This window comes from Scleropages formosus, chromosome 10, assembly GCF_900964775.1.
Source record: "Scleropages formosus chromosome 10, fSclFor1.1, whole genome shotgun sequence".
NCBI classification, from domain to species: domain Eukaryota; kingdom Metazoa; phylum Chordata; class Actinopteri; order Osteoglossiformes; family Osteoglossidae; genus Scleropages; species Scleropages formosus.
In genome coordinates, this window is record NC_041815.1 from 20,639,079 (window position 1) to 20,663,646 (window position 24,568).

At 44.1% G+C, this 24,568-nt stretch overlaps 1 protein-coding gene across 2 annotated transcripts in view; it reads left to right on the top strand.

Moving 5' to 3' along the window:
- The first annotated feature begins 6,463 nt into the window (after positions 1–6,463).
- Positions 6,464–24,568, top strand: part of sipa1l3 (signal-induced proliferation-associated 1 like 3) — a 50,305-nt gene continuing 32,200 nt past the window's right edge. For both annotated transcript variants that reach the window (XM_018748778.2, XM_018748780.2), the window contains exon 1: positions 6,464–6,633. The gene's annotated coding sequence lies outside the window, so the exon portion shown is untranslated. The remainder of the gene's footprint in view (positions 6,634–24,568) is intronic.

Below are 24,568 nucleotides of genomic sequence, written 5' to 3' on the forward strand. Positions count from 1 at the left end.
TGGTTAAACGCTCCTGTTAGCGGCTGTCGATTGGGTACGTGTTTCACGACAGGAGAAAAAAAAAAGACAGACTGGGTAAAATGACGGAGTAAATTAACAAATTAATAATCATAATGTACACACTGCTGATTACTAAACAGACACGCCAAGCTGTTTTTGATAGCAATGTCTATTCTCTTTTTTGAAACAGTAAGCGTATGTTTTGAGTTAATTAAATTGTCATTACGTCACTCCAGATCAATGAATTGTTGCCACGATCCCTACGATGTAACGTGGTGAAATGTGGTAACTAAGTACAAGACAAAACATCCCAGACATCACACTGTCCACACACTATTCTATTACGATTTATATTGATCTTTGGGAAAATGACCCCCTGTCAGACATAAAATTTATATTTTTCTTTCATGGGACAATTGGTAGCGTAGTGATGCTTTTGGACTCAAAGGTTGCAGGGTCAAGTCCCATCTCTTGCTGTTGTACCTTAGACTAGAGGAAGGTGTTCAGCCTAAACTGCTCCAGTAAAATTACCCAGGTGTATAAAGAGGTAAGTAGTTCCAATATCAGAAGTTACTTTGCAGAGCATATTGGCTAAATGTATATATTTCTTGAAAGCAGAAATGTAATTTTGCAAGTAACGGTAGCAACTTTTTTTTATCCTTATGAAGCAGGAATAAGTAAGTGAAAGATCATTTTTCACTATGTGCACTGCAAATTCAGGAAATAATGTAGCTTCTTGCTTTACAAATAATTGGGTTAGAATTTCCTTGAACATTTCAGTTTGTTTTGGGTTTTTTTACGTACCTATTTTCTAAAGTTTGCTTGCGGCACAGCAAACATGACCTGTGTTTCACGAGTTAGTAGATGTCAATAAAACACACCCAAACAAAATAGGGCTGCTTCAATTTCAACTTGCTTTTACAGTGTTTGCAGTTCACGAGTGCTTGTTATATTCATTAATTTAGCTGACACTTTTCTCTAAAGCAACTTACAGTGTTAAGTGTTCTATAATTATTTACCCATTTCTACAACTTGGCAATTTTACTGGAGCAATTGTAGAATAAGTGTACTATTGCAGAATAAGTGTACTGTACGACAAGGGTACTACATCTGGTGGTGGGATTCAAACCTGCAATCTTAGGGTTCAGGGACAGCAGCATTAAGCACTACAATAGCAGGGGTCCCCTTTGTATACAACTGAAAGCAACAATATCAAAATCAGAATCAGAATGAGTTTTATTGGCCAAGTGTGCTCATGCACACAAGGAATTTGCTGTGGTTCAAGATGTTTCTAGTATTTACAGACAACAAACAGCTGACACAGGATTACAGAATAAATAAATAACATATTTACAGAGTATACAAACACAAGATTATAAATAGTAGTATAAATACAAAAAATGTAAATAAATAATAATGCACTGTAACTTTATGATGATGCCCAGATAAGCCTTTATGCAGCTAGTCCTGTAACGTATGTAAATGTTTGTGTATCTCAAAAAAAAAGATTTGTAAGAAGGTGATCAGTAATTGATATTCTGAATTTTATGTAGCAACTCGTGTGATGAACATTGGTTCTTATGGTGGAAAGAAATAAACAAACTGTACTTAAGAATCACATGTCTGCAACTATGTCTCTCTTTCTCCTAATGTAATGCACACATTGTATTTTCTATGAGATGTACGTCACTTTGGAGAAAAGTGTCTGCTAAATGAATAAATGTAAATGTAAATAAGTAGTAATTACAAAAAGTGATTGTATATTGTATGTGATATGAGGAACCATATATGAGGAACAATATGAGGAACATAACTCTCTTTTCTGGGTTGCATCGATCAGCAGTTGGCACTGAATAGAAACTTGTGAAAACATCAAAATTTTATTTTCAGGTTTTCATTTTAAAGTTTTTCAGTATTAATTTTAATGTATCTCAAGGTTTACTCACTCGCTCACTCACTCCCTCACTCACTCACTATTGGTATTCGCTCCAAATTAGGGTTGCTGGTCCAAAATTAATACATTAAAATAAAAAGTTCTACAAAAGATTACTTTTAGAACTTATTGTAGCTATATCCAAGAATTTTACAAATACTAACCTGTAAATCAGTCATTGGGCATGTGTACTGTTAAGTATTTAATGACTGTGACTTAGTAATAAATGTGACCTTGGATTTTCCAACAAATTTATAAGCAGACTTCTGGTCCCAGGTATGTCTATAAACTATAGAGCTGGTGTAAACTGAATCAAAGCTCAGAATTGTCATTCCAGTGATACGGCAAATGATTCTCTCCCTCCTGGAAGAGGTAATTGTTTGGCAAGCTTCAGTCTCTAGTTTCACCTCAAGTATCTGCCTGTGCTCCCAGTCCAGGTTCAACTTGCTGTATCACTAGTTGCCTTTGTAATTCATTATGTCCATGATGGACACAGGGTTCAATTTTTGTTGGACCTGAAGGGCTGGTTTTTCTTCTGCCTGATCTGGGCATTCCACAATCCCCTCTGGCCAAGGATAAAGTGTGAAGGTTCATTGCATGAAGGGGTGCAAAGAAGAGAGACATAAAGGTTCACTGAGGTTCTAAAGCAGGCCTTTTGGAGCGGATGCTGTGGAAGTAAAGTGGCATGTACAAGCTGTCCCATCAACTGACTTCTAGCTAACTATAAGGAGGCTCCAGTTGGAAGTTTATTGCAGAGGCTGCCATCCTGACTACTGATGGACCCTGACTTGCTGACTCAGTTGGGCTGTTCTGTCCATCTTGATGAGAGTGGGGTCGGGCACCACCTTTCCACCTTGGTTGTCTGGGATGCTCTCCTCTGTAATCAAGTGAATGTCTGGTACTGGAGGGACAGGTAGACACACCTGAGTTTCCTGAGGTAATGGGTCAGCTCAAGGTCACCAAGTGGAGACATGTCAGAGTGACCTCCAAACCAGACCTGTTCATTGCTCAGAGAAAGAAGATACATTAATAATCCACTGTACTCTGGGCTGGCTGTTTTTTCCAGTGCATAAGGAGGCAAAACATTTAAAACACAATTTTCATGCATCAGATTCCTTCCTATTTTTTTTTTGCCAGTACAGGAGTAAAGCCTTTTGTCTGAGCTGTACCTTGTAAATCTTATAATCCCTGCAAAATATTTTCTCCATTAGCCAATAATGTAGTTAGAGCTCATGATTCTTCAGCATGTGAACCCTGAAGACTACTAACTGGGGCAGAAAATTAGCCTTTGCGGTCTCTTGGAAAAAAAACTATAGTATGTAAATGCTTCTTCTTTTTTAGATGGCTATGCTTGGATTTGGCACCAAAAGATAGGCAGTAATGGGATGTTGCTGGTACAGGAAGGTTCATCACAGAATTAGTCCCTGGTCCATCTGTCAATCAGTCTGTCCACCAACGACCTGCTAAAATTGAGGCAGTGTTCAAGTTTCATAGCGTCACTGCAGTGTTTCATTCATTCTGTGTTGCTCTCTTTGCCTTTAAAATGTATTATTGTTTATTTATGGAAAACCAGGCCTTTAGCTCCACTTTATAGGTCCCGTGGAACTCGTGCCCTCCTGCCTTGGGTGAGGGAGACAGGAGGCTCTCAGTCCCAAGTTAAAACAAAAGTCAAAGTGGCTTTATTGTCATTTCAACCATATACAGCTGGTACAGTATACAGTGTAATGAAACAACATTCCTCCAGGACCATGGGGCTACATAAGAAAATAGGTTACCTGTTATTGTTAGGTCTTTCAGGAGTGCTTTACTGAGTATAATTTTAGGCAGGCAATGGTGGCTGGTGGGGGTCCTCACAATTCACAAGTACTCTCTACCTTGCAAAGAGGAGTCAAAGGGACAGTGCACACCAGCTCACACCAGCTCACACCAGCAGGTGCGGAAGCACCAAGGAACAGGGGCAGCTCACCCTGACCAAGGGCATCTTCTTCACCTGTTCCTCTGACCTCATCCATGTCCTTTGCTGCTGTCCAGATCCATAGCAACTGCTGGTCTGCATGACGGCTTCAACATGTGTTTTGTGACCCGTACACTGCAGCTGCTGACGAGAGGAGACCCCTGAGGAGAACCAGTAGTGCCCCACTGAACAGTGACCAGGGCCAGACAACATTGTCTCTGGTCTTTGGCAGTGGCCACATGTAGATGGAGCCAGACTCAGCATCTGCAGTTTCAGCTTGGCATCACTGAAGATCTGGTGGGAGAACTGTGGAAAGGTACTGTGTACTGTGTTTCAGCACTTATTGCCATGGCACCAAAAGACAGAAAAGATCCACCAGGGCAATGTCACTGAGGAAAGAGGAAGAGGTGAGGAGATGCAGGAGGTTTGATGCTCAGATGTAATGGAAGTGCATACTGTACCTGGAACTGCATCCGAGTGCACGATCCCCTCCTTTCAGTCGTCATCTCATCCTGGTTTACACCACACTGTCACAGCAGCATAAAGCATTATTAATACAATACTGTAATAATAACAGCATCATAAAACCGTAACAACAGCAAATCATCGTACTATATGTACCAAGTACATACTACATCTTGTAATAATGGTTGTAAGAATATTGGTATTGTGGCAACAGCACAGAACAAACAGGAAATTAAAACTACTCTAGAAAGACTGAAACAATGACACAGGAAGATGGCTTCGCACCTTTGGTAATAAAGCCTAGATCACCATGGACAAGGTCCAAAGTTCCGCTGAAAACACTTGGAAAAAGACTTGCACACGTCACCATTGGCAGTGAATGTCTGTTGTATTAATCTTCACCCACACAGGTTAATGAGAAACACAGGTTAACGAGAAAATGTCGATCCTACACTTTGCCTCGATTCGGCAAAGATCTGGATTAACCGTTTGACGAACAAGAAGGCCTTGAAGAAGGCTTGCTTTGCGCTGCAATTGCTTCTCGCTGACAAATCATTCGGAATATTATTCAAATGCTTTTGGAAGCCGTGATTTTGCGTTAGCCCTTCCGAACTGATGAGCAGTTACTATTTAAAGCGGGAGAGCAGGTGGAGAGAGGCAGATCATGACATGGACTTGGAGCCCAGAAGTCCCAAGAGGAAAGTTCCATTTGTAGGACCCTGAACCAACCAACCAACTTAGCATAATTCACTACTGTAAAATATCAAGCTGCAAAAATAGAAATAAAAAGTTAGTTAGTTTGAATAATAAGATAAATAAACAGCAAAAAATATATATTATCTTGGACTTCCTGTCATTTCCCTGACGGCTAGATCATGGAAACAGTTTTATTAAACGAAGCGAAGGCTACCTTCAGTGTGTCAAATAACAAATAAATTCCAGCCTCACTGATTATTATTATTGCACAGCATTCAGACGCTTGTTTTGGAGTAATTAAATGTCATTTTGCTGTTTAACATACGTATAATACGCGAGAAGAGGAAATATCAGAATATTGTTAGGCAGCGCGAGACAGTCGGATGGACGACATGTTTGGTACGAGCTGCGTGATCGGATCAAAAATAACTCGTAATCGTGTCATATAACAATGAGGACTGTAAAACTTCATGTAAAATCTTATGAAGTGATATGTCAAATAAATATACTGTAGATATCTTTCTCGCAGTATTATCTGTTGATGAATGTTTCAGACAAATTTTCCCGGGTCCTCAAGTCAAAACCATCACGTCAAGACTGAAGACGCCGTACAAAAAATGTTGTCACCATTGAAGGTTCACTGCAGTGTTGCTCCTCTGTAGTATATAGATATAATTACACATTTAAACATTACCCTATATACTATGTGTAACTATGCATTTCTTTAACTTGCAATTATGCTAAAATAGCTAAAACACTTAGTACTTGAACGTCAGATTGAAAAATGTCATCACAAGAGGGAGCTATAAACCAAGAATATTAGGCTATGACTGAAGATTTGTTGCAATTTTGCTACACTTAATTATATAAATATACATAACTGGATTTAGATACCTTAGAAATGTGTACCCTTCATATAGTTACCTAACTTTCATTCGAAATTTAGTAACTAAACTAAATAAGCTATTTTGTTAGGTTCAATGACCCCCAGGGGGCGCCAATGCGCAGTGTTTCTTTAAGATTGAAGGTTTACTGCCATTCTGTTACACTGCATTAGGACAAAGCGTAGCAGGATTTGCCATAGGTTTTCATTATCACCATGTTTTAAATTGATGTGTTTTATGATATCACTCTAGTATTTTAGGAGAACAAAATGTTGGTAATAATGCAAATACAGTGTTATAATGCTAAGGTAGAAGAACCTCCCCGTTCTTTGTAGTAACTATGACTTTTGTGCACACGTATACGCAAAACATGAATTTTTACGGTATCCAACATTTACAGTCAGGGGAGACCTCTGTCGGGGGGACACTGGGACTACAACAAGCATGTTGGCGCAGGCGCAGTAGAGCGTGTGTTCGCGTCTGTACGCGCTTCTCTGTGTGTGTGTATGTATGTGTGCGTGCGTGCGCGCGAGCGTGAGAGCGGGGCGCCGCGGTTTCGGTTGGCTGAGAGAGAAGTCGCCCGCAGCCGCTGTAGAGAGCGGAGGTTCTCAGATGCCTGAAGGGGTACCGTTTGTTGTCCAGACTCCCTAGTTTCTTTCTAAACGGGATTTAAGTTTCTCTTAAGTGTGAGGACCGCGAAGGTAAGACACTTGCCTTTCAGCGCTTTTTTTAAGAACTGTTCACTTGGCTCCGTCTCCACGATGGTGGGAAGCCTGGTTGGCTAGCTGGGCTGGTTAACTCTAACGAGCTTAAGCGTAGTGATCGTGTGCTGGGGCTGTTACTACTACTTACGCGGGGACCATTATGTGCTGTACATGTTTTCACACAGGAAATGCTAGAGCCTTCGCTTGAGTTGACGTTTGTTTATTTCTACACACGAACTTTGTACTGTATTGTAGTAGTTTCACTATATACATTCTATAAACTACAAAGTACACATACATAGTTCTTCCCGATTCAATTTCTACCCCAGTGCGCAGGCGCGGCAGTCGTGCGTGGACAGGGTTTTGTAGTTTTTATTTAACCGTCCTTACCTTAATGCCCATCACCGTGTGTGTGCAGGTGGACTACAAGTCCAATGCAGCGTTGCGCGCGCGTTCCTCGTGCTATATGAGATACCCTGGCAGCTGGTGTATAGTGAATAAGGACTGTTGAATTTTTGATAAGGGGAAAGACGTGATGTTTTTCAAAGCCAAAAATCATCTTCAACGGCGTGAGTGAGCAAAGCTGTAAATAACTTAAAGAATGGGGTGTGAAGTAGGTTATTGAGGGCTTGGTGTTACTCATTCATTTGCACATTTCATTTGTTGAATGTAAGATGATGTCCTTACCCCTTGCGTTTAGTATCAAACATGGTTTCTGTGCTTTACCTGTTGACTTTGGACATAAATTCTTGTGTTTTGTAATGTACATTATAAGATTCTTTGTAAGGGAACCTGTTGTCAGAGATTGCCTTTGCTCTGAACTGATGATGATGTTAATCCTCTCTGCATTATTTGAATTGTTGTGACTGATGATCGTATATGTTTGTAATCATGACATGCTACAGAGGAGTATGTTGGGAAAATTGAAGGTTGTGGTTGAGGACCTGAAATCTAGAGGTAGGACAGGCGAGGGACAGCGAGAACCTGGATGGATGGGCCTCTGTGTTTGTATTATGTCTAAGTGATGTGGTGTTTGTGGCTTTTTTTTTTTTTTCCCCTTTTCTACTTCTATCTAAAGAGTTTTTCCATAAAATGCATGAATATTGTAGCAGCTGTTATGAGAACATTATAGTGGTTCCTAATGCTTGTTGTAATTTTGCCTTCTAGTCAGTGCTGCATTGTCCACTATAGTGGTAACATTTCAGAAGTTTTGGCTTCACCAAGGTCCTCATAGTCAGTGTTTATTCATAAACAGGCATTTGTGACATTTTCCCGGAAGCAAGTGTCATGCCACTACATTTCGGCACACCATGTGCTATAGTTCTTGTGAGAAACTACATAGGGGGAAGTGAAGAATGCCAAGTTTACAGCGGGCGCTTCTCACTTGGGAAACCAAAATGACGTTTGTGTAATGGAATTTATGCGTTGTCACTGGTCGCACAGGTTTGTGCACTAAGAAGCTAAGTGAAAGCTTACAAAAACCCTGGTGTGTTGTAGCTATCAGGATACTTAGCGGTAGGTGTAGTGAAAGCATTTGATTTTGGGGACTAGACAAAAAAAGGTTTGTGCACTGCATAGGGACCAACGTGGAAGTGCATGTTATACGGATTATTGTTTATTGTTTCAGAAGAAAACATTCTGTAGAATAATTTAATTAATTATATATTTAAACAATTGTCAGCTGCTGTAGAGAAAAGCATCAGCTAAGTGAATAAATATAAATGTAAAAAATGAGTAGTTAGATGTTTTACTTTTTTAGTTTCCCTTGGAATGTTTGCTTATTTGTTTCATTCGTGTGTATAAATATTAGAGTTGGCGTTTTTAGATCATATAGTACACACGCAGGCCAGTCTCTTGTCTCTTTTGATTCTTTTAAAGTTAGTAAAAGCGGGTTTTCTGGTTCTCTCATCTCAAGCGATCTGTCCTTTTCAGAACTATTCTGTGTAGCTTTCCACACCTTTCCTGGTGATTTGTTTCATTCCATTTCTTTTTGCCATTAAGCCACGATAATTTGAAGGAATTTCCTTTAAGGTTTGCAGCACACTGATTCAGCTATTGAGTAAACATGAAATATTCTTCAGCACAACCGAGTCATGGGAAGGCAGACCCAGAAGTCTATTTTCAGTGGATAGTATTGTACTGATATTACATCTAGTGTATCAGTTTCGTGAAATACATTTATTAGTATGTTCCGTATGCCATAGAAACTGTCTGCTTCTGACCTATTTTTAGTCTCTGGCAGCTGAAAATTTTTCAAAATTGTTGAAATGTAAAAAATTTTTAGGGAGAATTTGTCTTTTGATGTGTTGTGTATGAGATGTATAGACTTGTAAGGTAAAAATTGAAGTGGGCAGCTTGTGAAAACAAAAGAATTGGCACTGGCTCTGGAAAATGTTTGGAATTTACTGCTCAATACTTTTTTGGTAATGTGAAATCCCCTTCTGTAGAGTCTGTGCAACTGGGAATTTTGTCTTAACAGTTTTTATAGTGATTAATAAACGTGTGAACCTTTGTTCCACATGTAAGTAAACCATTGTTTTCATCACTGGGGATTTACAACTTAATCCAGAATCTGAGACAATGCATAGTGTACTATAAAACCGGAATTTTAATTATATCAACTGGAAGAGTAAGTGTTGCGGTTGGAGATTAAAGTTGCATGTTTATAAACTGTGGGTGAGAAGGGATTTTATCTTTTTTCTGTAGTGTATCTATTTTTGAGTTGAATTCTTACTGAAGTGGTGTAGAATTGACTATACAACAACTGTGAAAGCATATTTTTCTGCTAAAGACATAGTCTCTGGGATCTGATACATTAGGGTTAGAGTTAAATCTAAGTGCTCTTTTACACCTCTAGACTAGCTTAATGCACTATGTGAATGTGTATATATATATATATATATATATATATATATATATATATTTAATGCTTCAATGATATAAACTATGAAAATATTGCAGAATGCACAGTGGCATAGCGAGTAGTGCTGCTATCACAGAGCCTGGGTGGTGCGGGAGAGCGTGAGTTTGATCCACGCTCAATCTGTGTACTTTGCATGTTCTCCCCGTGTCTGCATGGGTTCCCACTGGGTGCTCAGATTTCCTCTCTGAGTTCAAAGAAATACTGTTCAGGTGGATTGGTCACTCTAAAATCACCTGTAGCATTTCTGTGTGAGTGACAGACCAGTGTGTTTCACTGGTGCATGGATGTGTAACTCATTGTATGTAGTGCATCTGGTCGTGTAGTGGTTAGATCTGGTGCCTTTGGACCCAAAGGTTGCAGGTTCGAGTTCAAACATCCAGCTGTAATGCCCTTGAGGATGTACATACCCTAAAATACACACACACACACACACACACACACACACATACATACATATATATATATAAAATCTTCTGAACCGCTTGTCCCAGACGGGGTTGCGGTGAACCAGAGCCTACCCGACAACACAGGGCGCAAGGCCGGAGGGGGGGGACACACACCCAGGACGGGACACTAGTCCGTCACAAGGCACCCCAAGCGGGACTCGAACCCCAGACCCACTAGAGAGCAGGACCCGGTCCAACCCACTGCGCCCCTACCCTAAAATAACTCCAGTAAAAATTACCCAGCTGTTTAAATGGGTAAATAATTGTAAGTATCTTAAAACTGTAAGTTGCTTTGAAGAAAAGGATCAGCTAAATGAAATAAATGTACCTTGGGTGAAGGTAAGTCACCTTGGGTGGATAAGGTCTGGGCAGATAACACTGCATAGTATACTACTTGCTGGATAATGCTTTTCTGTCAGAGGAGATAGGAATTGCAGTTAAGCTTTTATAGTATTTAGGAAACCTGTTTAAACAATACGGTAGTGGCAGTGCACAATTTTCCAAGATAACATTTACTTGCCTGCTTAAAGGCTGTAAAGTGTTTTCTGTATGGTTGATATTTTAGCTTGAAAAATATCCAGTCACAAAATCCGCCAGTCAGCGTAGGTGTGATAAAGAGGAGGCTGTGAGTGGTAAGTGGACCTCTGGATCTGCCTGAGCTTTCTGGCATCAGCTGTTGGGGATGTGACAGCATCACAGTGACAGTTAGTGTCACTGCTTTGCCTGTAGGTGTACGTGCATTTTTCTGTGTTTTTGAGTGCACCAAGGGGTAGTGGTGGAGGAGACCTGAAAGGACGAAGGTGTCCCTAGTCCATGGAGCCGCACTGCTGCCTTCCTGTTCGCATTTGTTTGGCCTGAGTAAATATGGCCTGTTGGTCTTAGCAGGAGGATAAACACAGATGTCAAGTGGGCTGGGGCTCCTGCTGGCCACAGCCCGAACTCTACAGGCTGCGCTACAGGGAAGGAGAGGGCGGAAAAGCTTTTCAGGCCGTTGCTTGATGGTCAGAAGCAGGGCAGCACAGAGCCATGCTGTGTCCAGGGCAGCAGCTTTGATCCAGACTCATAAGACTCATAACCTCCTATGGACAGTTAGTAGTTGGTGGCTAAGAATACTGACTTATACCTGATTTAGCTGGTTCTCAAGGCAGGGACCTCTGCTGTTGTATACCAGGTAGAAAGAAATTAATTTAACCTTCAGTTCCGGTATAATGTGCTGCAGTGAATGGCTAAAATTTGGATCAAAGTGCTGGTGCACGAAATGCAACAATAAGAACAACACCTCTTTGATAATGGTGTTTGAAAACTTTGAATTTGAAAGGAAATAAGTGGAAATTTTGTACATGAGACGGGTACGTCATACAGGAGCCGTTTCCAGCGAGGGAGCCACATATGGTGACGTTTGCCTGACTGTAATCCCCTGCCCTGAAGAAAGCTCATGAACGCACTGTGTTGTCCTCTCCTGTCCTACACTACTACACATTAGAAACCCTCCTGTCTATCCTTGATCTGTCCTCCTATGCTCTGAATAGCTGTGTATTTTTACTTTTCTAAGTGGAAAATTAAGAGCTAGAGGTTTATTTCATTTGGTGTGCCTTAATCCAATACTGTGAAAAAGGACTCACCCAGCTCAGACAGAGACCGACACATTTCGTGTAAGGCGGGAGAAGGATCTAAATTTATAATGGTCTGAATGTAAGATTCTTTTAAGCATTTTTGTACTTACTCCCTTTCCCCTGCCTTCATCCTCAAGCCTGTACATCTTTCAGGCTTCATGAATTTCTTCCTAAACAGTTGACTGATTCAGCTTCCTCCATTGCAGTGGTAGATTATAATTGCTCATTTGTGGATGACATTGTCTCATGACCAGTAAAAGGGGAAGAGAATTGTCTTCCCCTATAGTTGTCTTTGCCATTGTGCTGTTGATGACAGGGTATAAGACTTTTTGCCACATAAGGAGGGGTAAGGTATGGTCAGCAGGAAGTGAAGGGTGGGGCAGATTGGGGGTGGGGGGCTGGAGGAAGTGAGTCCCAGTGGTGAGACACGACAACCTATGAATCACATTTTATCATTGCAGTCTTGGTTAGCAGTGGCGTGAGAGCATGAGCAAGTAGCATGTGAGCGTGTGCCAAGTGCTCTTTTGATTCTCTGATACTGCAATGGAAGACTTTGATGTGTCATGGTAGAGGCTCGGTGGCTCTAAATGCAGTGTCGCACCTGTCGAGTAAGGTATTGGAACAGTGTTTTTAATAGCTCCTTTATCAGGGCTCTTATTAAAGTGTGTAATAGTTCTGGCACACAGGGGGGAACACACCTGCAGCTGCTTACCGTGCCTTCCTAAAAGATTTACCTTGTTACCATAGTTACTGTAAACGAGCATATCGTAGCTCCCTATTGTCTGTTTACATTTCTGGTTCACCGTAGGAAAGGGATGGTGTGCAGAAATAGTGACCAAAGACCCCAGGTCTGACGTTTAAGTCTGTACCAACTGTTTACCCTTTATTTTGCATTTTACATTTACATTCATTTATTTAGCAAACGCTTTTCTCCAAAGTGACTTCCAATGAACTCTATGTAGTGTTATCAGCCCACACACCTTATTCACCAAGGTGACTTACACTGCTAGATACACTACTTACAATGGGTCACTCATCCATACATCAGTGGAACACACACTCTCTGTCACTCACACACTATGGGGGAACCTGAACAGCATGTCTTTGGACTGTGGGAGGAAACCAGAGCACCTAGAGGAAACCCATGCAGAATCGGGGATAATATGCAAACTCCACACAGACTGAGTGGGGATCGAACCCACGTTCTGTCACACCACCCAGGCTCTGTGAGACAGTAGTGCTACTCGCTGTGCAACCGTGCCGCCCATTTTCCTGGAACGTGCTCCAGTTCTGTGTTCTTGCAGATATATTTGTACAATCCTAGGAGAATAAGATGGAAGTTTCACACTCTGTGATTGTTTCATATTTTGGCAGATTCTGCATGCATTTAAGAGAATCACAGTACGGTATGTAGCATAATGATTAGACCAGCTGCCTTGAACTTGAATGACTCTGGTGTGAATGGTGCTCTTGCTGGAGCCTTGAGCAAGGTGCATGCCCTCAATGGCTCCAGTAAAGATTACCTTCCTGTGTAAATGATAAAATCACTGTTAATAGCTTAACATTGATTTTGAGAAAAGTTGCAGCTAAATGAATAAATCACAAAAAAAAATTTAATGGGTTATTTTCAAATTTGCTTTAAAACAAATGTCTCATCTACACTGGCACTGTATTGTAAATTTACATTAAAGGGGATCATTTACATACTGCTGTGTCTAGGGGCCCCACTAGGACTTTGCAAACTCTTCTCTTTTTCAGCCCCATCCCTGGGGGACTGTTGTTCTTCTAGATTTTCTGCTTGCCCGTAGACTCACATTGGTATGTATGTGTTGACCAAAGTGTTCTTTTGTTTTGTTTTAGAAATTAGTTAAGATGGAAAGATGTAAACGAAACATGTCACCCCAGAGAAGGACATTACTGTGCTGTACAAATGAATGTCTGTGGCATCATGTTGTCTGGTCTCCCCCAATGTACCCCTTGCGCATGTGATGCTTCTCTTACTACAGAGTAGCCACAGTTGTGGGTGGCGCCTTGGTATTCCCGCCTTCTTTGACCGAGACACCTGTGCACCTGGAGCTATTGCGGTTTACATTTCATGCAGGTTTCCAATCTCAGTTGAAGATGTCGACATCTTGTCACAGACTTCAGATTTCTAGGTGCCATACTTTATGCTTAAGAATTAAATCATGCAGGTATGTACTAAATGTTGTCAAGCAAGTTTCATCGCTTCTGCTGAAACTTCTAGTGTGGTCACGTTTGGTCTTTCCTGAATCAGATGGAATGAAGCTCTGGGGGTGGTGGTTGCTGATCAGCACAGGTAGTATACTTGTTTGCGGGACCAGAGGAATTCTCACAGAAAGTGGTATTCTTTTGCTGTGCTGTAGATTGAGGATATTTTACGAAGTCATAACATGAATGGATTGCAACCTCCTATGATGATGAGTAACAGCAATGTTCTTCTTCCGCGTTGCATCCTCAAGAAGCCCACAGAGGAAAACAATCTGAGAGCAGTGTTCCACCCGCTGTTTGTTTATGTGGTTTGAACAACACTCTTATCTTTGTGGGAAAGAGATGGGGAGATAGGGAAGACCTGAGGATGAAGGCAGGGAGAGGGAGTAAGTTAGCACAGAAAAGAAGGGGTAGGATTGCACTCAAGGTATTAAAATGGCGGAGAAGGTAAACAGTTGAGAGGCCCTAACTGTACTGATTTTCTCTCACTCCTGCCCTCCCTCTCCACCTTTAATGACTCTTCACTTTATGAAACACCTACCTCCGAAGTGACAAATATATATTTTTTTTTTCCTGTGGGCCCCTCTGACCCAGCTGCTGCCACAGGTGGACAGAAGCAGCCCCATGCTGTGGAGTGCAGGGGTGTCTCAAGGGGGGGCATCCAGCCTGTATGTGTACGGGAAACGTGTGGATCGTGCTCTGCTTGCTCCCAGGGAGCGACGGGTGTGTCCATGTGGCACAGCTGGCCATCAGCGCAGCGAGAGCATCTAGCCCGGCCTCTCGGGGTTCCAGTGCTGAGAAGGGCAACATCTCTCTAAGCTTGGCACATGCTGTTGGTGCTCTGTGGGAGCATTAAGAGACTGAACACAAGCATTGATGCGCGCGCGCACACGCTCTTACTGTAGCCTCTCCCAGGGGCCCAGACATCGCTGTGCTATTTCCCATGTCTCATTTCAGGCAGGAATGTTGGCTCATTCTGCAGGAGGCGCGCGCACACACACACACACACACACACACACACACACACACACACACACAAAGCGCAATAAACACGCACATGCCCACAGCCGTGCTCTATAGCTTATACTTACCCCTCAATTTCTCCAATCGTGGAGCGTAAACCAGGAGAGCTGCTGCTCTTGTTTGCTTTTGCTGCTGGTGCGCAGGACCATGCTGTGACCTTTCCGTTCAGTCCCCATCATTATCAAATGGGATGTAAACAGGACACAGTGAAAAGAAAGTCACCTTGCGCTGAATCAGTAGAGCAGCTGAGACTGCCGTCTGGTCAGCCTATTGTGTATCACCCCATGTCATGACACGCTAGCTAAAAGGAATTGTTTGTAGAGTAAATATGCTTAGTAAATATGATACTAACTGCAGATCGAAACCATTAAAATGGTTTCATTGTATCAGGTGCTCACACCCTGTGGAAACTGGCTTGCTTAACTCCTTCCTACAGATGGCGGTTTTCTTATGCCCCTTTTTCCATTTGGCAGCTTGCTTTTTTAAGGGGATTTGGACCTTGTTTTAAAGGCCAGTTTTTGAATGTCAGCCTTATGATTTTTATACAGCTTAATATACAACAGAATGTAGCCTATATGAAGAACTGCAGTATAATATGTTTCTGCATATAGACCTGGGTTTTGTACCGTCTATTGAGTGCCATTCATTGCAGGGGGGTCTGTTCTTGTAAACACACTGTAAGGTGTGATTTCTTTGTGAGAGTAGTTCTTCCACAAGGAATGTGTCCTTTAAATGCACTCAGCTGGAGCGCTTGAGTGTTTAAGGTGTAACTAAAATGCCTCTTACAGCTGTTTCGGAACAGCAAAGACGGTTCATGCTGTGAGTGGAGCCCTGGTTATGCCTTCTGAGTGAAAGGTTCGGTGAGAACTGAGTGTTTATTGCATTTGAACGTTAGCATGATTTTATCCAAGCTGCGTGGAGTGTGTGTGTGCATGCGCGCGCCTGGGCATTGTTACTTTTGTAATGTGGCTATTCCTCCCCCACAAGGCTCCCAGAGCTGTGCTCTTTTGGTTTTGTTTCGGCGTACTGTGTTTTGATGAGGTGTGTTTACACAGCTCCACGCAGCCATAAGACTGGCACTGTGAGAACGCTGCCCTCTGCTCTGGGGAAGTAGGCCAGCCATGGTGATGGGGGACACGGGGGAAGCCCTTAGGGTACTGCTGTGTTGGAAGGGGGCTGCATTTGCCAAAGGGAAGAGGAGCAGAACCACTCCCTTGTTTTTATTAAAAAAAGGCATGGCACCCTAGGGCTGAGGAAGAGGCCTAGATATGGGTCTTGTGGGTACACACTTCGATTTATTTGACCCCCCTCAGCCTTAACAAAAGACTGCTTTGATGAGCTTGTTGTGTCATAAAGGGGAGGGGCTGTGGGGCTGGAACAGGGTTCTGCAGAGATTAACAAGGGTGTACTTTAACCCACTTAACACACACACTGCTGGGAGCCACGCCAAATTGTGGCATTTGTAATCCTTAGCCCAGTTTTTCTTGCTTACCAACAGGTTGTTTTTTAATCCCTCTGCTGTGCATGGTGTTTGTGTATTGGCTAGCAATTGTTTGTGTGTGTGTGTGTGTGTGTGTGTGTGTGTGTATACCCTCCTCCTAATTGCCTCCTGTGGATTAAAAGGGTGCCAGTGAGACGTTCTGCAGTTTGAAGTGACCATTCCTTTGTGAGCCGCTACTGGCACTGAACAAAGTTCCTCATTCAGCGAGCACCAGCGAGCGCAACACAGGGCACCATTCAGTTCTTTCTGGCCAGAGTGCAGCATCACAGCCTTCGGGGTGATATTTTTATCTGCTTCTTATATTTATCACTGACATATCTTAGCTTTTTGCTGTTTTTCCCCCCCCCTAAAGAAAGCTGCTGTTCGCTGCATTTTCTTACAGTTTTTCTTCCCCATCGTACCACTTCCCAGTAATCGGAGCACAGCAGTGTTGAGCCGTAATTAACTAAGAGCCCTAATTGAACTCCTCTCCTGCTGCTTCATGGTTGATGGAGGCATAGCGTGGATGATTGAGACTCTGCGACATGCATCTTAGAGGCCCAGGTACAAGAAAGCGGCAAGAGGCAAGAAGAGGTTTCGGATCTGTGCATTGGTCTCTTTGGTGGTTTGACATCAAAAAGGGGCCTGTCTGCTCCAGAGGCCCTCTGAAGGATGCTTATTCCCTGCTTTTGCTTCTGCAGTCTGTCACCGGTGTGTGAATGGCGGGAGAGTTGTAATTAAAAAGAGGTGGGACTGAAGACACCTCCAGCATCCCCCTGTAGAAAGGGAGAGGGGGTGGGAGGAGAGAAAATTTGGAGTTACATAGGTTATTTGACTTGCATGCAAATGCCTTTGCAAAGATCCTGCTGTGGTGCCGCAGAGGTTATTTTTGAATCCAAACTGAAGAGGGAAGGAAATGCCGCACACGGAAAGATTGAAATGCAGAAACGCAGATACGCAGCCTGGTGGATTGTGAGAGAAGAGGGTGGGGACAAAGTGTGTCAGGTCAGGGTTAGTGATGATTCATGGTAAGAGAAGGCTGTAGGGGGAGGTGGCAATGCTCTGTCTGCTGCTCCAGGTGGGCGTGGTGCAGCAGACAGCTGGCACAGGTCCTGAGAGCGCAGCAAGGGTCTGCCAGTCCAGAATGCCCACCATCTGGGTCCAACATGCTACTACAGGTCTGCTGGGCCTGGTGATCACTGGCTGTACATGGAGCAAAGGGCTATTCTGGTGTTGAGCTGAATAGCAATTACTGCTGCTTTTTCCCTGCTGCCTTCAGTGGACCTCAGCTGCTATTCTAAGTAGTGGCTGTAGTTTTGCTGTAACGATTTTGCCTGGGTATTCGGTAGTCCGCAGTTGTGCGGCACAGCGTACAGCAGTACATGGGTTTCAGTTACTCGCAGTCACTGTTTGCTTTGGAGAGCATCTGGCTTTTGGCCCGAGAACAGACAGAACTGGGTTTGTGATTGTATGTGTTTCTGTCTGAGCATACTTGAGCATGCATTGCTCTTTACCAGGGTCAGCCTCTCTTCATCTCGAAGTGCCGCAGTTGCCTTTACTCTGACATGAGTTCTGTTGCTCAGTTTCATAGCTGCTTTGTGAGATGCAAAACCTATTCTCATTTTCTTTCTTGGTTTGACAGGAAAGGCCTCAACCCCAGTTAAGTCAGATCCTGCGCATGTTGAGTGGGGAGGACAAGCTTGGTGTTGAGAGGGTTGGTCAGGCTTCTCATGGTGTTGAACCCCTTTTTTTCTACATATCCTTGGACCCCTTTTTCCACTCCTTGTCATGCTAATTGCTCTCACGGATTGGTTTTAACATGACGGCAGTAACGACAGCAAACAGGCTCCTTGGGGAGAGGCCACCCACTGGGTCAGAAACTGGGATCATAGAAAGCCCCCCTCACTGCATCTCCATCTGTCTCCACTATACTCTGTGTTAGGGGAGTGGTGGGCGGGGACTGGTGCAAGAGGGGGAGACAGAAGCCTGGCTCAATGTGTGTAACACATGTGCCGAATTAACAGCATAACAAGCAGTCTAGTAAACACGAAGAGCAAGAGTCAGGGCACTGCACAGATGAAGGACACACCACCCAGGCCTGTTACTGCTTCCTTGTTGCAAGCCCATGTCTGCTGCACTCCAAGTCACCTTATCTCTGGATTGTAGGGGTCACAAGGATGACTCATTAGGTATCACTGTAGTAATCGTATGATTACCAGGACCATGGGTTTACTTTCATTCACTCGCCTGTGTTCTCCTAGTGTTTCCCCAGAGCTAGTCATTAAGGAGTTAATTGCTGTGGATCCACCTGCTGTTAATTATATGCCAAATCGTGCGTGCGTTTGTGTGTGTGTATATACTTGCACATTTTGGTTTTTTGAGCGTTTGTATATCCGCGTTCAAGCTCATGTGTGTCACAGCGGGGGTGGAGTGCTCAACTCGTGCTGCTGTAGGGAAGGCTCCAGGACGTCTCCTGTAAGCTTTGTTGCCTTGAGCTGTGTCACAGTGCAACCCCCTCTCCCCATCACCTACTGTGCCATGAATAATACAACAGGAACCCCGTCCATGGAAGCCGACAGATGAAAGAGATTTACTCATTCATCCCAACAACTGATTACTTTTCCTCTGTTGTTGGACGTGAGTGAACCTGCAGGCAAAGCTCACAGCACTTTTTCTTCCCCCAGAGTTTTCTTCTCTGCCAAGGACATGTTCTTAGGTGTTAATGGATGCTCAGTGGGTTTTCAGTGTTGTAAGGTGCTGGTGTTTTTAGCAGAGGCATGTGTGTTTTGTCATCTGTAGAGGCTGCTGGTGGTGCCGATTGTCTAAGGTGGTTTATGGGATTGATGGGAAGTGAGACAACTGAGACACTTTTTTTTTCTTCCCAGTGTCCAGATCCCTGGGTTCCACATTTAGTTTAAATTGGTGACTTCTAACGTCACCATTCCTCATAACGCATGGGTACAGAAATGGGGTGCTAGCTGGGCTGAGATACAGGTAAATGAATGACTAAACTGTACTGCATAACTGAGTCATAAAGATGGACAGATAAATAGGTTACTTCAAGGCCCTGCTAATTTATTCTGTGGTCTTAGCAGTACTGAGTCGAAATGAATTCCTCACATTGCATGGTTGGCTGTTCTGTGCTGAGATCTGGAGCCGGGGACAGTAGTTTTTGGGCTCTTTGGCGCGCGCACACACACACACACACTCCCACTCAGTCTGTGGCTAGACCCCCCCCTCTCCATCCCACCCGCTTCTTTCCCCTTCTTGAGTGAAACAAATGAATGGCTGTGGCTGAATCCTTACTGATCCCGAAAACCAGACAGTCTTGACTGCAGCAGAAAAACCCCCCGCCCGGGTGCTGGGCTCTTCGTTGGCTCTCGTGCAGTTCCCTCCTCTCCACCTCCATCCACAAAGTCGTGGGAAAGAAAGTGAATGAGGGGAACCGACAAAGTGAGAGACGGCGGGAAGCGGCGGCATTCGAGGCTGTCTGCGGGGAGGTGGGGGCAGCGTGTTTTTAATTTCCTCCCCATCACGGCCCTCCCCACGGGGCTGTTGACAGGCAGGGTCGTATGAGGACAGGGGCACTCTCCTCATCTGTCCTGTGCTGGCGTCTCCCCCCTCCTTCCCTCTCATCAGCCAGCTGCCTAAGCCACACTAGAGGTTTTGTGAAACCCGCTGTGCTGCAGGTGTGGGTGTTTGTCCATTTGCCTCCACCCGCACGCAGCCTGTCCATAAACCACCAGTACAACTAATATTCTGTTACTCATGACAATTCCACTAACGTAACCAACCAGAACAGGGGCTGTGTGCACTCTGTTGGAGGTGAGTGGCATTCTGCTGCTCTCCTTCCTTCCCATTGCACATAGACGATGAAAGCAAACTTCCAGTTAGATGCAGCTGATGTACTGTGGTCTTTCTGCTGTTACCTATTGGTAATAAAACCTGTACATGTGTTCTTAATCTGAATAAGTGATGTGTGTCAGCACACATCTGTTCATGCCATTTTGTTGTTTTACAATGGACGCTTAAAAGATTTATTTTTTTTTTTAGATTCTTTAATAGACTTATTTATTGTCTCTGGAGTAAATACAACACAGAAGCCAACCGGAAGTGGCAGAGCCCACTCACCAGATTCTGTATTTTTAGTTGTACTGTATGGTTGCGTTTAGTTTTTTGTTTTTAAGTGCAGCGAGCTGAATAATAAATTTTGGAAGCATCTTCTGTATAAATAGTCAGTTCAAACTGGTTGTCGACATGTCAGATTTAAACTGCACTATTTCTCTGCCCCTCCCTCTCCCTTCTGCTTAAGATGTAATTTGAGATAATTGTGAAACAATCGGCTTTTTATCCTCCAAGTTGTGGGGAAAGAAAGCAGGGCAGGATAGAAAGGATGGATGGCTGTTGGGCTTTCTCACTGGAGTTGAAGAGAAGAAGGATGCTCTGCCTCCTCACAGCTCCTAGCTCCTCTAATGACCCATTTCCCAGGTGCTGTAGCTGCTCACACACCTTGTCACCTCATTGGTCCCAGGTGGTCTGGCCCTGCCTCCTCCCCTCTTATACCCTCACTTTTCTGAAGACAGTATGTCCACAAATATCAGCCATTTGGTGTACCATATGTGATGCCCTACTTGTGAGTTGTAGGGACTTTATTGTGTGCAGGTAGGAGGAGGAGGAGAACACGGTGTCCGGTGGTCCGCTGCTGATCCGGCCATTTTAATGCAGAGCCTCACATCGTGTCACATCCGCTGCATTGGAATTAAACCCCGTTCTGAACTGAAACAGTTTAATTCGGCACACCGCCTGATCAGCCGCAAAGACAGGACACGCAAAGTTATGGGACAGAAGTGTCTTAAGTCTTAGGATGTCACTAACATTGTAGCAAAGATGGATTCAGTTTGTAATTCAGCCCAGCTCTTATACACATGCTGCATCTTTTCACAAGGCCAATACCGTTATGGAAATTGAATTTCTAAAGCCACATAGACATTAAGTTGGAAGAAGTACTCTTTACTACAGGACACAGCTTCACACTGACCTCTAGGACTGGTTCTTTCCCCTGCCTGCACAGGAAACACGAGCAGCGTAAAATGAAAATAACAACCTTATTCCCATTATCCCCATCGGTATCATTTTCTCACTGGCAGGCAGCGTTATCTGTGACACATGACCACTGAAGGCCGGACTGAAAGGCCTTAGCCCACAATGGGGTGCTCAGACAAGGGGAAGGCGATCCGTGGGAGTATCTGTGAGCTGGACCCTGTGAGTGGGACCCTGCAGAGGCAGACAGGCGGACCTCACAGGCTTGCGTCCCCTTCAATGGCTGCATTGAAGGGAGAGAAAGGGTGGGACAGGACTCTGGGGGGGGAAAGAAGGGAAAACTGTGTCAGAGACAGTCTTTGTCTGACGGCACTGTACTGTATGCCTGCACCCCCTTCCCCGAAACGGAGGTTCTCCGCCAACGCCAGCTCCTCTTGACCCGGCTGATGGTGCTTTTGTGAAAGAGGCAGAGTGTGCGCTTCTCTGTTTACGGAATCTGTGCTGTTAGGGGTGTGTGTCTCTCCATTGACTTGCTCTGTGAATGCCTTTCTTCATGTGAACGTGTGCGTTTGTTTGCATTTGTATCCATTTCTGTTGCCACCAGTTGCCAGTCTTGGTACTTTTTGCATTTGATTTCTCACGCTCTGAAGTAACCATTTAGAAAATGTGATGGAGAGGCTGCAGGTGGTGTAGTGGTTAAGTATGGACATATTCAAATCCCACCTCTTGCTGCAGTACTCTGATTTGCACCAGTAAAAATTACTCAGCTTTACAAATTGGTTAATTGTAAGAAACTTAACTACGTGTCACTTTGGAGGAACGTGTCAGCTAAATGAAGAAATAATTCTGTCCATCTGTTATCAATAACTGCTTGTCTGATGCAGGATCATTGTGGACAGGCATAGGGATTGAAGTAGTATACATCCTGGATGGGACAACAGTCCATTGTGGGGCATAATAATAAAAGATAATGATTATGATAATTATAATTAATTGAATTAAACTGAGGTGTGCATTCAGCTGTCTGTTCCCATTACATTTTAGAGTAGTATCTCACACAGGAGACACTCAAAATGCAGACTGCCCTCTCTTTTCCCTGCTGACCCTGTTCTCTCCGTGGTCAGTTGGGGCGGGTGGCAGTCTTCCACATCACCCACATTCCTGATGAACGCTGTGTTTACCTATTGCTCCATTTCATCTGTCTTGTGTTATATAAGGGCACTATGCAGATGTTTTGAAAGATTCATTCAGGTCAGAGCTCCTGTTAACCTCATGGCGCTGATTCTTTTGACCCCAAACTCACTGAAATCTTTCAGATGTTTGTCCTGTTTTGGTCCCTTCGTCATTGGTGACATTTTAATTTGAGAGTCAAATCACTGTGTGACAGAAGCAGCTGGAGGCTACTGGGTGGGGGTTGTTCATCGCTGTCCCTTTGGCATTATGATGGACTTGGTATCTAGAGTCATATGCTCTCCTGACTGGGATGGCTGTACACCTTGAAGGGGTCCATGAGACAACCTTACGCCACTGTTAAGTCAAGACTTTCCACAAATTCACATCTGTATGTGCTGTAGGGCCATCTCTCCTTCCCTCTGTTGTGAGCCTGTTATTACAGGAAGGTCCTCGGGTACCTTTTCAGCATAACTATAGGTCAGCTGCCTGCAGAGTGTGTAATGACAGCACAGCGAGCATCCCTGGAGAGCACCAGTGGGTTGTGTTGTGAGGTCTAGTGAAGGATAGGGTGTTGTCCAGGCAATGCAGGTGCAAAAAGTTGATTTACTCCCCTGCATGTGGGGATCACAACTCACTCAGCCTGTTCTGTAGCTTGTAGAGTCTTTAGGGCAGCGTGTGGCTCTACTGCAGTGCTCTATGTACGCTCTGCTGCTCCAGTGCGCTTCGGCAGTTTGCGCTGCAGAACGCTGTGAGCAGGAGGAAATGCAGTTTATTAGTGGTCAACTGTGAACGGTGAGGAGAGGGCATAGCTGTGCGTAATGGCTGTCAGCATAATGCAGATGTGCAACGGCTCATTTCCCCACAAAGCAACTTAACGGCATTTCTTTGCAGATACCAGAACTGACATTGTAGACTTGGGAAACAGAATTGCGAAGACCTCTGTGTGGGGTATCTGAGAGCGGGTGATGGAGGTTAGGTGCGTGTAATCTCGCTCCCCAGGACTAGTCTTGTCCACGCCCCTGTGCAGGGGCTGTCCCTGCGGCTACAGGGGCGGAGGGCCTCATTGGCATGCAGCACAGGGGGACTATTCCTGCGCAGCCCGCAGATCATGGTCCTGGAGAGCTGCTGCTGGCACTTTGATGCAGGAGTGCTGCAGTGGAGAGATGTGGGTGAGTGCAGGGAAGTGTCCAGGGGCAGCTTTCTAACCACCACCACCCCCGATTACCCCTTCGCCACACATAGTTTTGATTTCATGATTACTCTGTGGCATCGTAGGGGCGATGTGCATTTTAAAGTGACCAAATCCTGAAAGCGGCACAAAAAAAGAGCCTGCATGCAGTCTTGCTTCTATAATTTTATTGTGCAGATGCCATGTTTTGTTCCTGGAGCTGGAGAAATTGAGACAATATATGCTTAGAGTCTATACCTGTATGTGCTTGTGTGTGAATGTGCTCGAATGCTACTTAAGCAGCAGAAATCCTCAGGTTCTTACCAGAGCTCATTGCTATTCTCCAGCAAGTCTCTGGCACTGGACGGCAGCCTGGAGAAGAGCCAGGAGGTATGGGCTACCTCAGCTTCACTCTTCTAATGGTGGGGTCCACCGCCAAACTGGTTGCACAACAACAGCTGAGCAGACTTGGGGCCTCCAGACCTCTATGCTGCCTCTGTAAGAATGCCTGAAGCTGCAGAGGAAGTCATGAAAAGTAAAGGGGCTCAGGTTTAGGTTCCTTCTCTGTTTCTACTCCCTCCTCTTTCTTTCCTTCTCATCTTTTTCTCTATCATGCCAGTTCCTTAAAACAGAGGGAGTGAAGCTTCCTCTTCCCAGGAAAAGGAGTGGGTGTTCACAGTTTTCAGGAGTGTGTGGAATGGTGTGGGTGAGCTTTTTTTAATAAACCATTTAGAATTTTCTCCAGTTTTCCATGATGTTACAGCATCATCCGTGTTGATGTGTTCTGAATGTGTGATCCGCATATGCCGCTGGCATCTCGTTGGCATGGTAGAGGCC